The sequence below is a fragment of the Cottoperca gobio genome, chromosome 21 (genome assembly GCF_900634415.1).
Source record: "Cottoperca gobio chromosome 21, fCotGob3.1, whole genome shotgun sequence".
NCBI classification, from domain to species: Eukaryota; Metazoa; Chordata; class Actinopteri; order Perciformes; family Bovichtidae; genus Cottoperca; species Cottoperca gobio.
In genome coordinates, this window is record NC_041375.1 from 11,863,229 (window position 1) to 11,882,736 (window position 19,508).

Sequence of the window (19,508 nt, forward strand, 5' to 3'; positions counted from 1 at the left end):
CCACATGGGGGCTCCTTAGAGGTTTTAGTTAACATTAAAACAGAATCCCTCAAGCATCTTTTAATTGAACTGTAAATGACAGAATAAACTGGTGATAAATAGTTGGTAAATTAGTATCCCTGCAAATTTGCCAAACACACAATTGTGTAAACATGGACACAACTATGAAGAGCAGCACTTTGTTACATTGTATTTCTACATGGTTGTAACTACAGCAGTTGCACTCAGGAGGGTGCTCTTACATGTCGGAGAACAACGCAACATTGGATGCAGTAGGTCGGATACAATGTAATGTAACAATATAATATATATAATATTGCCATACTACAACATTACTGTAATATAACTTATTGTATACTGTTAATTAATTTTACTGGAAGACTGGGATTTTAAAATCTGTCCATGCACGAGCTCCACCTCTACAATTTAAAGCAACAATATATTGATCTCAATCTCACTGTAATGATATCTGATCAAATCAGAATGTCCACATTATCGGGACTATTTCTTTGTTAGAAAGTAGTTCCAATGAAACTGAGCCAAAAAATTTTTTTTACAAAAGAAAATGCGTCGCGGAGGGACCTTATCCAGCTAAAATGTGTATGCTAACGTACCCATGCTAACTAACGTTATCTGCATAACGTTATACGTTTTTATCGCAAAAAAAGCGTTTTGCATCCATTCAAACAGCATGTTTCTCTTGTAATGACCAGCAAGAAGCTAAACAGGACTGCACATTTGTATCATTGTATTTCACAGATTTTGCCACGACGTTAGCTAGCTGTCTCTGCTGCCGAGGTGAGTAATACGTGAGTTACATTTATATTTCTAAAGCATTTAATTCTATCCCAGTTAAAATTAGTGTACACAGTTTTTGTTTCCTGGTTGAATTGTTCACAACATACATTTGTTAACATGCATGTTCTGTCTCTAATATCTAGAAAACGGGGAGAGCTCAATACCGTAATTACTAGTGCACAGTAATAATGTAACTGTGTGACTAGTACGGTCATTACGGTAAATGTAGGCTGTGGAGCCTCTGTGTCCGAGAGAGCCGGTGTTTCACTGAAAGACACTGCGCCTAACAGGTAAAAAAAATCACTTCTTTATTTTTAATAACAGCTTGATAATACAATAGTGTATGTGTGAATAGCAATGACCCGATACAAAAAAAGGTGATATTGGCGATCAGATGGAGCTTTTACACCCGACAGTGAATGACAATTTCAGCAAGCATTGAAGCTGAACTGATGAGGTGCCCCTCTCTGTGTGGCTGGAGAAAGGACGCATTGTTTGTCTACAGGATAACTGGGTCCTGGTTCTTATGAGTCTGTTCTGTCATATATTTGTAAAGCCAGGTCTGGATAAGCAATGTTGCGGAATTTAGTCTAATATGAAATCACAGCAACAGATCTAGGAATCTCCTACATAGGTAAGACGTATTGATTGCCTTATCTTTTATCGGTCTATTTACGCACTAAAATGCTTGTTTGGTTGAAAGGTTAATATCTGCATTGTGCTACATAGAAGCTTTACCTATTGCGGTCACTGCGGGAACTTGCCTTACTGCGGTGGCAGTGCACGACTACCAAGCTGTGGTACGCCTATAACACATTATACAAGCTATAACATGAGGTCACTGTGAAAAATTAGTTGGGAATATGTCCCTTTAGGAATGTAATCGTTATTTCTAATCCGAGCAACGCTGCCTAATGAGAGAGACAGAGAAAGAGGGATGCAAATGCAGGTGCTGAGTCATATTGGCTGGTGCTGCTCTGATTGATCACAGGATTTAAAGCTCATTATGTGCATGTCTGCTATTGTCATCTTTACCCTTCTATACGGTTAAATAATCCGTTTTTTAGCTGCTGTATTATGATGTTGAGGTGATTTTGATTCCATCTGAAATCAAGTAAAGCTGGTTACATAAAGATGTGATCTCTTCATTGAACCCCTGCTTCATCATACACTCAGCACAGCAAATGCAGCTAAAGCAGTCTGGGCTGTTACACCTCAGAGCTCTTTTACCCCATACTGAATGGATATTAAATAGCAAGCTTCAACATGATATGTGTTATTCAGTGCATGTAGGCTTCAGTTCAATTACATTTACATAAAGGGGCTGACTATTGATTTCCCTCTGTCATGTCCAATTGCCCACACTGTGTGCAGATGCATTTAAATGCCTGATGCATTCAGGATGCAGCTGAAGTGCATTGATTCATGAATGGTCAGGCAAGCAGCTCGGAGCTCCTCCTCGCCGAGGTAGTGGGATCATACTCCTGGCTGTTCGTCCATTGGTATCTATCTTTCCACCAAGGTCTGCTTTTTGCCTGCTGTAAGTGTTATGTGCAGGAGCAGATTCAGCTATATACTGACGTGATTCTTTGTCTATTGCATGCTTCTAGCTTGACTATAAGGAAGGACAGAGCAGAGGCTACCGGCAAACATTTTGAGAGATTTGTCACAGTTGGCACCTATAGATTGTTGTGAAATGTATCTGCTTTGTCTTCTTACGTGATTTTGTATGTGATCTACTTATACAGATATATATATATATATATATATATATATATATATATATATATATATATATATATATATAATACTATATAGATTTTATGAAATTCAGTGTAAGTGACACGGTAGGCAGGCTGAGTTTACCAATTGTGTTAGTGTTTTGGTAAGGGCTTAGAGGAGAAGTGGACCTCTGAGATGGGAGGTGCTTGCCAGTCTTTACAATGACGTGCTTGTTCTCTACCAGAAAGTACCAGAACATCATTCTGGAACTCCTTGTTACAGAGCATAGTGAAAATTACAAGCTGATTTGATACTAAGTTAATATTCATCAGATGCGGATAAATCAGCTGAAAGCCAGATATCAAGGTAATGCATGAGCGATGGTCTATACGCGTGCGTGCATGCCAAATGAACTCAACGTGTACAATGGTGGTGTGGATGTATGCAGATGTGTAATTCCTTGTGAATAAATTAAGCATGAGATGAGTACCTGTCATAGTCTGGGGGTTTAGTTTAATTACGAGTGCTCTTTGCTTGATAGTAAATCTCATTTGTTCTGGAAGTATGGATTTACACACAAATATTAACAATTATCATTAAGCTAAAAAAACACCACAACTTATTCACCGTAAGCCTAAAAGATGGATGGAAAGAGGGGATTTAAAACTGTTAATAGAAGGGAAGACCTAATTGTGAGGGTTAAACTATTCTGCAGTCTCAGTACGGAAAATCTGCATTGGCTTATAACTAGCAAGAGTGAGGGAACCTGGAAGTGGAAAAATGTCAGAGGAACTCAGTTAGGGAAAAGATAAGACAGTGCTTCTAAAACAGAGCCTGGAAACCAATTGTTTATTTGAGTGGTAACCAGTTAAGGGACGCTCGTACTGGCAATGTAATTGACTCTCTTCTTGGTGCCAGTTAGGAGCCTGGTGGCAGCGTTTTCGACCACCTGCAGGGGAGACTGGCTGGCTCCCACACAGTTGCAGAAAAATCAGAAAGAAAGGAGATTAAGGCACAGAGTGCGACAGTTTTGGCATTCATTCAGTTATGATAACATTTTACTCACATACTGCATTGCTGAGAAATGGGAAATATAAACATTCAAAGAGAAGGTGTTTTATTTATAATTGTATACTGCACCGAAGCTCTAGTGGACATCGACAGTGGGTAGTTTGGGTAATGTTATGTTCACCTGTTTTCAGCTCATGATAAAATCCTTTGGTTGATTAGATTAAACTGAGGATTTGTTGTCAGACCACATGTGTTGCTTGCCCTAATGGACTCAATGACTGTTCTACAGTAATGCTGTGTCACAGCATTCCTATCTGAGCAAATACATTTACATTATGTGTAAAATGTTGGGAGAATTGAAAATGGCAAAACTGTAAAATATGACTTCTACATTTCTTGGATATGTATCTAAAGGAAACATTCACCGGGTATATTATTTTCATTGTCTTCACTACAGTCTACTATCAGAGTGAGCAGTCCAGGCAGAGGTGCCGGCGAGTTCAGGTAGCGCTGCAGCAGGCCAGTTCACACTCCTGTGGTGCCACATACTGTAGGTCAGCTTTACATAAGCCTTGTGTGTCAGTAATACAACCTAATCCTGATTCCTTCAAAGATACTTAGTCAGCCTGAGCGTGCGCACACACACACACACACACACAGACAGACAGACAGACAGACAGACAGACAGACAGACAGACAGACAGACAGACAGACAGACAGACAGACAGACAGACAGTCCTCGCTTGTCAGATTTACTGATTGACGTAATGCTCCGTGTGCGTTTGTGTGTGAGAGAAAGAATGTGGGAAAGGCTCTTTGTATGGAAGAAGAGAGACACTCAGTGGGAGCTTTGGCAGCAGCATCAACACACACTCAACCCGCCATGTCTGCCAGCTAGCTGCCAAACTCTCCCCCTCTCTCTCTCTCTCTCTCTTTCTCTAAGTGAAGTACTCCAGGTTTTTGGAAGATTAGCCTGTTGGTCAACCCGTTTATGGAGTAGAAAAAAAGATGCTCCTATGCTTTATGCTAACACTTACGTGTCAACTAGTGCTGCAACTAAATATTTATATTTTTGAATTTTCTACAGATTGTTTTTCTTTTAGTAATTGATTTATTTTTTAGTCTCAAATGTCAAGTTTAAAAAGAGAGTAATTCCTCATTTGACAAACTGGAACTAGGTAATGGTGGATCTTTCTGAAACACGGTAATGTACTGTATTTATATTAGTTTATACATATATTTATGTTGCAACTAATTTATATTTTATCAATCCCTTAACAAAACTGTCTTACTGCAACAACATATCTTCTACAATTCTTAATCATGTAGAGTTGCTAATTGTCTAGGCTTGACCAACAACCTTTCAAAACCATGAAACTTATGTTTATATAATTATATAATCTGCTTAATTTCAGGCAAGCCATGCTCTTAGTCAAAGCTAAAGTAAAGTGTGGCAACCCTTAAGGGAAAATCCCCATCTTCATCCAGTGCTTATTTTGAGATTAGATGAGAGAGGTGGAAAGCAGCAGATGTTCAGTGCAGAAATAACTCTCTAATCATGGCTACCAAATGAGACTCTTTCATTTGAGGAGATATGCTTTTTTACACAAGTGTAAATGATGAGAAAAGTTTTGTATTGAACATGCTCTGTTGACAGTTTTGAATATCATTGTGAAAGAATTTTGCACAACCACAATATTTTTCAACTGTTATTAACCGTTTGATTGTTTCGATTTATCTGCCTTGACTCCAGTTCTGACATTCAGGATCACCTCCCTTATCTTTGCGCTTGATGTTGACCTCTCTTTTCAAGGGAAGAAAGAGTAAATATAAATCCATGTACGGGACCATAAACAACTAGCATATTGTTGATCAAGTGCTTGGCATTGTACACGAGCTGGCTGCTTGTATTCAGTGTTACAGTGTAGGGCAGAGGGTCAAGGATACCTGCATGGCAACAGTTAATGCCTCCATTAGCTCAGGCTTTAGGGGCAGTATACGGTATGATAGATTTCTTTGAGTATGTTAAGATTGTGTCTCAAATGCTTGTGTGATAATAGACAGATTTCTTTTGTCAGCGTCAGTTACAGTCAGTTTCTTGCTCCAGGGCACTTCAGCAGACGGCTGTTTTTAAACTAACACAGTTGTTTAAAAGTTTGATGGTTCATAAAGGATTTAATATCACAAAAGAGAAGCGTATTCATGGAATTTGTGTTACTTAATGTTTGTAATGAAGGTCAGAGATCAGGAAAAAAAAGGATTGCCCACTTTTTCTCCAACCCTGTAGGGCTGCACTAATGTCATTTATTGAGGTTTTCGAATGAAGCTTCAAATGTCTGTCGTCATCACCCTGAAACAAATTGCTAAACTCCAACTAATATGAAGTAGTATATTTTGTTAGATAAAAACATGTTTAATTTGGGAAATGATTTCATCTATATATTAAAGACTTTTGGACTTAACAACGCTCTGGAGTTATTAGAAATGTATGGATCACTCGAGTCAGAAACAATCCTACGCAGCCCCCACAAAAATCTAATTATACAAATAGTATAATACTAAATTAATAATATTACTGTAGCCTAATCTTCATCTGCAACTGTGCATAGATATCTGCTTTAAACACATTGAATAGACATGCAGAAAGAGTTTGAATAGCAACGTTAGGAATAAAGTGTCAAACTATCCGGTACAGCCGTACTATTTCCATTGGATAGATTTTAAAATGTAGTGTTTTACCTACTTTTTACTTTTAGTGCCTTTACCATCATTTTATGTCAGTAAAATGAAAAGCTCACCGACCATCAAAGACAATAAAAAGTGTAGGTAGTAATCCTAGATCAGCGTTAAAATGCGGATGGCCTGAAAAACACTGACCTCAGTTGATGTGTTCTTGACAGTCCTGTCAGGGAGTGGGTCGTCACACTGACAAGTCGAAGCTAAGTCATTTTCTTTTTTGTTCAGGACTGGTATGGCTGACCTCTCCTGACCTGCAGCTAACTGATATCCACTTTGTCCTCTGACTGATTTCTACCTGCTACACAGACCAGAGATATGACCAGTTTTTAAATGTCTTGTTGAGCTTCTGCCACGATAATGCTCCTCGTTTGTCCACGATAACAGAACGATATTCAATTATGCAACGCCTGTTGCTTCACCCAGTATTTCCCAAACATAAACTTTACTTGGGCGGGCTGCCCATGTAAATAACTCAAATAGGCAAATTTTGGAGACCTATTTTATCATTTCTTATTTTTATTAATCGTCTGAGAGAACGACGGCATCCACGATCGATTAACTACTGGCGGCATTAAGCAGAAGCAGAGCCCCGCACTGCTTGTACATCCTCGGGTCTTGCTGCCTCAGCTGTCCGGGTTGGACTCGGGCTGGACTCATGGTGAGTCTACGGTGGCGTACGACGTTCCAATGTGCTGCAGCAATCCATCGCCTGGGACTGGATCCTGGTGTGGGTGACTGACTGGTGCACGGGCTGCACAGCATGGAGGATGTTCTCACCGGCTGCTTCACCCCTCGCTTGACTGACAGGCTTTTAGAGACGCATTACGCACACACAAGGTCCGTTCCCATGCAGAGCCAGCAGTGATTGTTTTTAATAAAACTTGTGAGCCTGCTTAATTTTTGTGCCAACATGCGTGCATGAAAAAAGTAGAGATAAGTCAACAAGTGTAAATGATGCGGCGATCAATTCCCTCAGCCCCTCCTGCCTGGGTATTGCAACATATGTGTCCCCATTCCATAGATATAAATATAGCTCTCTTCAGCTTCTTTTTTTTGGACGATAATTCTGTATGTTTTTGTTTTTCTTAAAGCAATATCATCATTAGGGTCATTTCTATATTGCCCATCCTTATTCTCATTGCAGTTACTTAATAAAAAAAAAATCTCAGGTGTTGGTGGACTCTGTTTTCCCAAGCAGCAAGAAAATCCATCCAAATTTTGAGGCAGAGCCTGTTTCAGAAGTGCATGCATTTCAGATGTGTATCACGTCTAATTTTGAATGGGGGATTTATTTTTGGCACCAGTCTGATGTCAGAAGTCTATAGGATGTTTATATATCTATAGATCCACATTATCTGCAGCCAACAGTAAAAAGCAGAGCAGAGCAGATAGAGCTCATAGAAAAACATGTGTGGGCTGAACCAAGAAAAACATAAGGGTGAGTCACAGCTCACCGAACTATTTAGTGTTTCTTCTCCTCTCCTCTAGGAGTGTGTGTGTGTGTGTGTGTGTGTGTGTGTGTGTGTGTGTGTGTGTGTGTGTGTGTGTGTGTGTGTGTGTGTGTGTGTGTGTGTGTGTGTGTGTGTGTGTGTGTGTGTGTGTGTGTGTGTGTGTGTGTGTGTGTGTGTGTGTGTGTGTGTGTGTTTTGGTGTGTTCATGTGCAACACCACTCAGTCTGTGTGTGGGAGTGCATGCTTTTGTTTACGTATCATTTACAATTTTATATTCATGTGTTAAAGGAGAAACACTCACTGCCCACCACTACTGTTCAAAATAATTAAACAATTAAATATCAGTCATGCATCACAAATATCACCGAGCCTTCTCTACATTTTACTCTGCATTTCTCCACCGGGAATTCTTCATGCACTGATGACAGGCCTCACAATCTGATAGCACAGTACAGCTGCCTGAGAGATCTTGTCAAAGTGCAATAATCTATGAAAGAGCTGAGTAGAAATAAGGTTCCTAAAAGGTTCTTGATGGGCTTTCAGGTAGCACCCAGCATAATTAAATGGAAATGTATTAAGCAATGGCTCAAATGGGGTGTTATGGGCTGTACTTTTTTTTTCTGGTATTTCATTTATGTGTAAAAAATGTGTAAAATCCCAAATCTCTTCCTGACCAGAGGATACATACTGTACATGTGGATACTGACTCCAACATAAGGTTATATAATTCGCTTTGTTTTCCAGCCTCTTTCAGGGTAATTGCATCTTGTGACGCCCCTTAAGGTCTGCAACACAGACCAGACATGAGAGCTGCTGAATGACAGCGCTGCAGAGGAAAAAAATATTTGTTTTTCTTTCTTAACTAATTGAGAAAACAGACAGAGATCACTTAAGTGAATGCTGCATACTGTCCTTCTTTCCACCTGCATTCACACACAGCTTTTTGGATGATGACATCTTATTCAGAAAAATACTAAACCCCAACAATTTCAGGTATGAATACACCGAAGATATGTTAAAATTCCATTTATTCACACCAGAGATAGTCAGAGAGGCATTTAGTCACATTAACAGGGGTTAATAAAATGTCACTACGCTCTAGATTAACAAGAAATGTCAGGCTTCTTGCAGCTGTGAAACCAGCGAGAGGAGGATAATACATAGTCTCAATTTATAAGGGTCAATGTCGCCTCAGAAAAAGATGTGTTTAGTAGTAGTCTGCCTTTAGTATGTAATTTAAATCAAGCTATATATATATATATATATATATATATATATATATATATATATATATATATATATATATATATACATTTTAATATTTATAAATACATATATATATATATATATATTTTTTTTTTAAAATATTTATAAATACATATATATATATATATATATATATATATATTTTTTTTTTTAATATTTATAAATAAATATATAATTTCTTCCTCTTTTTTAATATATCAAATTGACAAAATGCTCACCATTTGTCCACAGCTGCTGGCTTTCCCAGTTTCCCACCATATTGCTGGAAGTGTCACCAGACGCTTTGAAAAGTGTGTGATCTGCAGTTCTGAACTTGTTGGAGATCTGTGGGAATTCAGTGTGTAAAAGCTTACAAGTTAGACACGAGAAAGGAACATGAATTATTCCCTCATTGTTTTGAAGTCTTGCGTTTCATCTTTTCAGCAGATGTCTTTGGGGAAGCAAGTATTCCCTTTTTCAGTTATGTCATAAACATTCATGCCTACACTCATGCAGGCCCACACACAGAGCAAAAGCGCACACACACACACATTCACACTTGCATACTGTATGTACAAATACACAGACATCCCTTGGCAGTCCATTACAATTGATAACTAGATGATGTAACTCTTTAGTTGGATGGTTTCTGAACCCTTTTGAACGCTGTGTGTTACTGTATGTGTTAAACTTTTCTCTCCCTGACCTCCTGAATCCTATGAAATAAATTCAGTATGATTGTCACTAATTCCTACTTAGAGCAGGATCCACACTTATCGACTAATCCTCAGTTTATTTTCTAGATGAATCAGTATGTCAATAAAATGTCCATTTCATTTTCTTTAAAGTTTAATATGATGTCTTTTAAATATCTTGTTTTGTCTGTCCAAAACCCGTAGAAATTAACCTTAATATGATATAAAACAGAAAAGCGCTTACTCTCCAAAATTCAGTGGCTGAAAACCGCTTTAATTGTTGCAGCTCAAATCCACTCTACCGAATACCACAGAAGTTTAATCTGAGATATCCACTGTGTAATATTATCAAATGTGCATGCGTGCGTGCTTCCTTCTCTAAAGCAACCTGTTGGGTGACTCTTTACCCAGCAGCTCCCTTCTTTTAGACTTTAATCTTTGACCATCTGCTCTTCCCAATCCCTATTTTGATCAGGCTCTACCTCATACCTGCACCTCACTGTACGTATACTTAACTACCTGTTCAGTCAAACCATCGGAAAATCCAAACATTAGAAAGGGATGTGACTCTTAATTATTGGATATCAATCTAAATTTCTATGGCAAATTATACACGCATATCGAATTTGATTAAAGTTAAACAGGCAGGTTCAGGGAGAGTTGCATAGCAAAAGGTAAAAGGCTTGACCATTTTGTTAAAATAAAATGTGTTTAACCCAGTCACCATCTGCCTCTACTGACCTTCCCTTTTACATGTCTTAAAATACTAACACAATGTGAACGAAAAGTAAGAACATACAAAAGAACCTGCACACAGAGCAGCACAGACAATGGTAATTAGATTACCAGGATTAGGGGCTGGTTTATATATGATTAAGTGTGAATGTGAACCTCCTTAATGCAGGAAATTACAGGATTACACTAAGGGAGTAGAGGATGGGATTACTGTTCAGGCACATCACACACATTCTCTCACACACAGTTGCCTATTGCAGGAAGGTCTTTGAGGTCATTTAAAGATTGGGAAAAGGTTGGAAACAGGGGACAGTAAGAAGAAGAGTGGAGGAGGTTGTGTAAGATGTTACAATCTTAGTAAAGATGTGGGTTCAATTGGACGAAGAGTTAATATCCATCCTTTTTGTTTAGTTTTGCCCTCTGAGTCACTCAGGTCAGACTTACTCTGTTAAACCCCAACACACTCTGAATGGTCCTCATTGATAATAGAAGTCTTAACAACAACATAGTCTTACAACTGCTGCTAAAATCATATATCGTTGCTTTCTCTCAGAGGCAAACCACACACGCACACACACACACACACACACACACACACACACACACACACACACACACACACATACAGTAACGCTTTCTGCTCTTTTACAGTCTCCAATCCACGTGCCTCTTGTCAGTAGGCACGCCTTCTCTTTGATTTGCTCATTGCAGTGTTCTGCCGTGTTGCAGAACATGGGTTTATGTTACTTTCTCTTGTTTTCAGCAGCAGTGGCTGGAGGGATGAAGGAATCCCAGAGAATTAAGTCTTTGCACCCTGCCTGCTCTTTCCTTATATATGTAGTCATTTCTTGCAGGGGATAGCCCCGGAAATGCAAGACTAGATCAGCATGATCATTCTCCCTCTCATTGTTTCTCTCCCCGTGTGTATTTCATAAATGCCAACAATGTGTTTGCTCAGCCGTTGTGTTCCTTTTGCTTCCATGGCAACCTGGCGCCAGTAATTGAATTGTGATGTGGAGATAACATCAATAGTTATTGCTCACTATTGAGTGGTTTGCATGTTATATGTACACAGAGAGAATGAAAGCAGAAAACCCATGATGGCTGACAAGCTGACAAGCATTTATTGAGGCATTTTTATTAGCAGTGGAGACAAGCAAAGTTAAGTTGATTGCCATGGCTCTACTGGAAAAGCAAGACGGATACATGGTACCAAATTGGTAAACAGAAGCAATTATCTGAGCTCTGCATGGCATTCCCTCTCTGGCTCATTAAATGTAGTGGAGGTGGGAGGTCATCAGCTGAGTCATCAGTATTAATTGTTTTATGAGTGTCCTGAACATGTGTGTTCGTACACAGAGCAAGTAATTGTATGTTATGTAAGAAATATATATTTTAATAATGTAATACACATGTTTGTGTATTGTCTGCTTTTGAACATGAGAAAGGGGAGAAGGCACACATTAAATTAGACTGTAGGATAATGCAAAGTATGCACATTGAAGACAACACTATAAAACATAGAGCCACATTGACATACATAACCGACCTTCAGTCACAAACAAGGCTGCAGTCGTGTCATAATGAATTCAGCATTTAAATACCTGATTGTTAATGATCCCATCATCTGCTATGCTACCTCTTCCTGCTTTCCCCTCATTTGCTTATTTCTCCTTTAATCTAATCCCCATCCCACCCAGTCCCCCGTCCTTGTTTTCTTTGCGATGATAAATATGGTGACAGTGAAGGAAAATTAAAACCAAGGTCAAGTTATTGTATTCACCTGATGTGGGTTGTGTTTGTGCTAATTGGTTCATATTTCATGGGGCAAAAGTGCTGCACAAGTTATGCTTCAGTGTCTTAGACCACTGCTTATGGATTCTTCAGATTCACCGGTGTCCCCTCTAAGGATGTGTTCACTCTCAATGTGAAGGGAATTTTAGAGATTTTGCATAACGTTTTTATTTTTGTCTGACAACATACTTGGTATTATTCGATGGAATACCGTTTGGTATACGTTTATGCAAACCGTATTTTAATACAGCCAATCAAATCTTGCATCATGGGTAGAGCAAAAGGTCAAACTGAGCCTTCTACACAACACAAGATTAGAACAACCCACATTAGCTTTCCGATCATTATCTGATTTACAAACATTAACCTGCAACACGTCTTGCACCTTATCTTGTTGAACGAGCCACCACACAAACATTCACCAGGGAAAGGTGATGTGCTAATGTCAGCTTTCAGGCTAGTTAGCTAATTAGCTGCTCAGCTGCAGCACATTAAACAGCATGTGAATGTACCTGGAAATGTCACTTCGGCCTGGTTAGAAGCTAGTGTGGTTCTTACTCTTCAACATCACTGCTAAGCCATGCTGTTTGTCCATGACTTGTTGCTACAGTGGAAGTTTATATACTTTGTCTCTTGTTCCCTACGGCTGTCAATCAAAAACGACACTGACCCGCCCCTCCAGCTGGCTGAGACCAAAAGGAGCATTTCTGATATTTCTCCAGAGACCTGTTTTCTTCCTTACAAAATGATTAACTATACATACACAAAAAACATGTTGACATAATAAATGGAATATGGAATATACTATTCATAACTATGTTTTTATTAGTGTATAACCAACTGAAACTAAGAATCGTTGTGTTTTCATTACCTTAGAATGAGCCCTTCATATCTATATAAGGAGCTGGTCTTCTTCCACAGAGTGACTTTTTGTTACACCACCATGTTTTTCTACAGTAGCCTAGAACGGACAAATCAAACTGACTTTATAAAGGGCCGTTGGAGTTTTTACGTCATCTGAAAGCCACCGTAGTTCTACGACATGTTTGTGAAACTGCGGTAACGTCAGCTGTCGCCTGAATTTATGTTGCTCCTAAAGTAGTGTGATGGTAAGGATGGCCTCTGTGCGAGGTGAAGGTCCTGAAAGATACCACAGCGTTACCACGGATTTGCACTCAGCAGCTTGTTACCACTGTCTCAATAAGGGAGGGGTGTTCAGTTGGTTACAATCTGCAACTGCAAAACTAGTCCCTTTAATGCAAAGATGGTAGTAGACTCACACCGGGTAAATCGAAATGAGGTGAAAAAAGAGGTAAAAATATTTTAACTTCAGCCAAAAAATCTGCACACCTCCACTTATAATATCTTATAATATCTGGCCAAGTCAGACCACGCCTTATGACTGTTCATATTTAGAATTTATGTTCTAACAATTCACCACATTAATCAAAATATTTCCTGTCGTGGGTTGTTTCACTTTATCCCCACAAATGGTCCAGTGGCTTTAGAGGAGCTGGATTGTTTGCTAATCTATCCCAGGAGTCCCCACTCCCCATATCCCCTTGTGAACAGCAGCCATTTTTTAAACCAAAGAAAAGTACCTTTTCTTCCCGGTGATGTGAACCTTCCCTTAGGCTGAATCAGCTAATGCTGTTATCAGTTGCCATGGAGACTGACTGTTGCTGTGGAAACTGAGCGGCTTCTCATTACCGCCCACAGCAGCCCTCCCCACTCCCTCAAGCCATCCAGCACCTCACAAACACACATACTCATGAACACACACACACACACACACACACACACACACACACACCTTAAACCACAGTTGATATGTGTCATGTATCAGCTGTGAATACGAGAGATGTTGTGTTTGTTTTTCTTGGAACATTACAGACGGAGACAGTGTATGTAATTCTGTACAAATGTACGAGGAGCTGCTTTGACAATATTCATGTAACAGTGAGGCCTACATGTAATTGAGAACGAGGATGATTCAGTGGTCGACATAACTGGATGTATTGTTCCTTTCATCCCAAATGTCACAAAGGACAATAGGAGTAGCATGGAAGTTCTGACTTTAGCGATAGTTTGGTCAAATTAAGTGTGTGTGTGTTTCCAATGATGGACAGCCAATTAAAGCTAGATTGAATCCAGCCACCATCCATCCATCGTCTAAGGCTTATCCGGGGTCGGGTCGCAGGGGGCAGCAGGTCCAGTAAGGAACCCCAATCTTCCCTTCTCCGGGCCACATCCTCCAGCTCCGACTGGGGGATCCTGAGGCGTTCCCAGGCCAGTGAGGAGATATAATCTCTCCACCGAGTCCTGGGTCTTCCCCGGGGTCTCCTCCCAGCTGAACGTGCCTGGAACACCTCCCTAGGGAGGCGCCCAGGTGGCATCCTTACTAGATGCCCGAACCACCTCAACTGGCTCCTTTCAACGTAAAGGAGCAGCGGCTCTACTCCGAGTCTCTCACGGATGGCTGAGCTTCTCACCCTATCTCTAAGGGAGACGCCAGCCACCCGCTTGTACCCGTGATCTCGTTCTTTCCACCATTAATTTTATTATTTACACCTGTACTTTTTATACTGTGGCATGACAAAATGTCTGCCATGAAAATGGCCGATGATGAAGGAGACAAGGTTTGTTCATAAATTGATTCTGTCTCGAACACATTCGGAGTTAAATCTGACTAAACCGTGACATGCGAAATCAGCTATTCGGCAAATTTGAATGAGTTAATGGGATTGACCACTCATCCACGAAATAGTGATTGTTTAAATTGTTCTTGAAATAACTTCAAGGCAAAAATAATGCAAATAGCTGAGAAGAAGGAATGCTGCCCTGCTACAGTGATTCCATGTAGTTAATAGTAATGAAATACTGTTAATACCTTAATACATATACTATGAATGATGAAATACAATTCATTTCAATTACTATATTCTCATAGTTAATGGATTTTGATAATGATATAAATGACAATCAGTAAATGTGTGTTGTCATCCCACGGATAACATTGAGATGTTGTTGAAAAACCTGCCTGCAGTTGTTCATTCAACAGTTTTTTTTGTTGCCTGCTGTGGCTCCCTGTTTCACTGCTCCCCTGATAGTCTTCTCTGTAATAGTAATGCACGCACACACGCACACACACTCTGCCCTAAAGGTCCATACAACAGGCTTTGCAGTGAGGCCCATATGGTATTTAACGTAGGACACAATATTGGACTACATTCAAGTGTGTCAGCACAGTTTTCTCAATTATGTTTTAGTGCTAAAATTACCTTTACTGTAATATATGAAGGCCAGAGGACAGACATTATAATAAGGCTGTGATCACTCAGGAGTATGACATGTTTTCAGTTGTATGAAGCCCATTTTTCTAATTGTTTTGCATGGACTGTATGCACGCCTCACTTTCTGCTTGCTTCTTATTTGTCTGGCATTGGATGTATGTCAACTAGGGATCAGAAATAGGTCAGAAATGTAGTAGTCGATAATGATACCTGTAAAATTTCACGATTCTCATTCAATACCAAAAAACAAAATAAAAATAATAAATCCCACGTACTTTAACATACACCCCTTTATTACTGTTTGCATACCCGTTCATAAATCCCTCTCTAATATCTTTAGGTAGCCCACTTTTCTTTATAGAAATAAACCCATTTTGTTCATTTTTATGTAGACTATCAGCGCTCACGTTCATCAAACAAATAAACTGTCATTTGTACGACATGTTATAAATACTATTCAGAATATGGACAAAAGTGTGTGACAGAAATGAAAAGTTACTGTTAAGTGAAGCTGCACAGAGTAGCAGGAGTCAGATTTCACTCAACACGGGACGAGAGTAGGGAGAGTTGACTGACACCTAATCCTCCGCTATTGTCTTGTAGAAGTATTTCAATACAAACCAATGTTAATAGAGAACCTGATAAAGTTAATAAGGCAATTTGTTAACTTTTGGTATGAAGCTGTGCAGAGCAGAGTAGGGAGCGGTCGCAGCTGAAGTGGCGGCGGTAGGAAACCTGCCTGTGTGGTTGGCCTCGAATGCTCGACCGGATAGGCCAACCACACAGCCATCCAACGTTAAAGACCAAAGAAAGCGCTCTGAGCATGACCGACATGGCATCCCTTTGTTGCTGTGAAAACATCTCCTTCAACTCCTACAACTGTATTTATTCAAGTTCCTCGCCAAAAACTAAATTTTACAAGATTACATTTGATCGCATCATGAGAACGTCGAAATTTACCCTTGTCCAACACTCATTTTTAATGAATAAATCTTGAACACATCATAATGTAACCCTTGGACGTGCTGATTGTAAGTTTACTGCGTCCCAAACACATTTCTTATCGCAACGGGACAGTATTATCTCGAGCCCCCCCAATACCTGCCGTACTGAGTGCCTTCACGTGTTCAGAATTTTGGCATCATCTCAGTACCGAAGTATCGCTTCTCGTGACATCCCTAATGATAACATCCAGTTGACATACATGTTTACATACTAATTGTAAGAATGTTAACGTGCTACAATGCACATAAAAGCATTTTAAAAATCATATTGCCAGGCCCTACCAGAACACCTGATAAGGTATTCCTGGTCTCACCCTGTTTCTCATTGCTTCATGTTGGATGGTATGCTTTTTGCCATAACAAATCTGTCCTTGGTGGCATGATAAAGTTAGTTAAGGCATCTTCTGCTGCATGATGTACTTAAATGTAGTGTACTTATGTAGAATAGGGCTGAACAGTCATAAGTAAGGTCACCCTCCACTGAACATGCACAGGGTATTTTACTGTACATGCTCATTTACAGAAGCAAAATATCTCAAAGTGCCATGAGTAGTAATAGTAGGCAGTACAAACTGTCCAAAATGTACTTTAAAGCAGTGAATGCATTATAGTAACTCCGATAGACTTTTTAAACTGTAGAAATGTAAACTTCTTACAAGAGTCATAACATTAAATTGCATTCAGACAGTTGCTGAATCATTGTACTTCACAGTCAAGTACTTGCGTGCTTGCTGTATCAAAGCACAGCAAGATGGCTGAACCCTCCAGAATAAATGAACACACCTTAAGCACTGGTGCTCTTTAAAACTCATGCGGCTCATGTTATAAGTAAAACAATTATAAATCTGAACACTGATTTGAAGAAGTTTGTGCCAGAGATTTTTCAGTGGCAGTAAAAGCTGCATCCACCAACACAGCGAGTGATCACAAGCATAAGCCGTCCATATGTGTCTGCTATTGAGAGTTTGTGCATGTGTGTGTGTGCTTGGACTGTACAATAGGTATGTGTGCACTGGTCTGTTTGTGCGAGATCACAGACTAGGGAATGTTCATTAGCTTGCTCTTGGTATAATTGAGTGGTGCTGTTTATATTGCAGCCCACGCTAACCCATAAAGAAGCTGTGAAAACGCTTGCTCTGTTGTAAAGAGCACCATCTGAAGCTGCACAACGTCTGACGCTGACGGGGAGAGCTTTTTATTTGAGAATACATATGGTGGCTTCTTTTGTCACTGTGGCTATTGAGAAATGCTGCTAAGACAAAGACTGGGGAAGAGATAAGGAGGGAGAGATAATAAGAGGAGTGACAGAGGCAAATGGAGGCGAGAACATATTTTGAATTTTAAGCAAGGTCATTTATTCTTTGTGTAAAGCCTACGTTATTACTTTTACTAGTTTTTTTAAACACAGCAAAGAAATTAAATGCATTAAACTGGAAAAGAACAGGGAGAGGAAATTGACTTCCATAATTTAGAGTAAGGTTGTGTCTATCCTTTCTAATCCCCCAGTCGATTTCTGTTTCTCGGTTTCCATTTACGAATGGAAATGAGGGTTTATTTTGGTCGACTGTGGTGGAAACACTTGTCTGAAAGAGCCACAGTGCTTCAGTAGGATGTTTTTAAACCTCTCCAAAACATACACATTCACACAGTCTGGATACGATAACATGATCACTTTAGTGTTTCACTGCAACATGTTGAACTAGGGCAGCGGATGCTAAATATAAGGGTTGTATGCTGACTAGACACAATGATGTCTCAATGGGGTTTGATATAAATACGAAACAACTGGCTGGATAATGAGCTCCTGTTTTGACTAGGTGGCTGCAGAACTTTTAAAGTTGTGTTTGCACTGCCAAATATATCTTGTTTTCATTTTTGAAAAATTAAAGATGCTACTAACTAGGGTTGTCGATATGACCAAAATCTTCTGTCCTCTGTATCATTTTATATCATGGTAACTGTATATTTCACGATACAGTAATTGTATGTTTTCCTCTTTTGTTTGAAACTTCCATACAAACATGAGACAACATTTGAGTTAACACTTAAAACTTAAAACAGTAAAACTTTATTGCATTATCCTTATGGAAGCTTTAAGGTTCCTGAGAACAATACTTTCAAGTGTTTCAGGTTTGAAGGTTAATAGGTGCAAATAAATGCCAGCCTGACTTTTATTAAAATTCACTCAAATTTGTAAACCAAGAGAAATTGTTTTTGACTTTTCCTGAATAATTTGCTCATCTTTCATACCTTCTTGGCAACAAAATGAGCAGCAATAGAGGCGACTCTCAAACCCTCCTCTGCTGCATTTCCTCTTTACTACTTTTTTTAGAAGGGTGAGAATCACGGATGGTAATCTGATGACCGTTCCCTTTTTTTTTTCCATATTTCTATATCTCATATTTTGCATTTTCAATTTGCACATAAAAAAACCTGCAAAATGCGAAAATATATTGAAATATCGTAAAAAGGTTTTAATCCTGGCAAAGGTGGAAAAGTTGGAGTATCGATAAAAGCAAATTGCAACAAAGTGCAATGGAAACAGATTCAGCAAATAAATGATGACGTACATGAAGCATGTGACTTCAACGTCCACTGAAGCTTCTGCTCCGTTGAAGAGGCATAGCATAGTGACAGGTCTCCTCATCGCTCTACACAGATGTGATGTAACTTTCCTCACATTACTACATGAAACAAACACAAATGTCACATTTCCATTGAGTTTTCTATTTCCACATTGTTTTTCACCCTTTGAGGTTCGACTGGCGTTCTTTTAATGATGTCGTCATCACAGTGACGGTTAGCAGTCATTTTCAATGTGGGCCCTGTGTGTGCTCCAGCTGAACAGTTCAAGGCAGCACCACTCAAACCCCACCCAGCTGAAGAGCGACTGATGTGGGTTCAGAACCGACCACAGAGGCCTTGGAGCAGGGGTGGCCAACCCGCGGCTCTTTTTCCAGTTTCATGCGGCTCTTCAGTTCATATCGAATTTTATTTGTGTGTACATGTGTGTATGTGTGG

General features: G+C 39.5%; 1 protein-coding gene across 1 annotated transcript in view; it reads left to right on the top strand.

The window, feature by feature from the left end:
- Positions 1 to 1,040: 1,040 nt before the first annotated feature.
- The window catches only part of map2 (microtubule-associated protein 2), an 89,816-nt gene continuing 71,348 nt past the window's right edge, over positions 1,041 to 19,508 (top strand). Inside the window, exon 1 of the mRNA XM_029459369.1 lies at positions 1,041 to 1,088. The gene's annotated coding sequence lies outside the window, so the exon portion shown is untranslated. The remainder of the gene's footprint in view (positions 1,089 to 19,508) is intronic.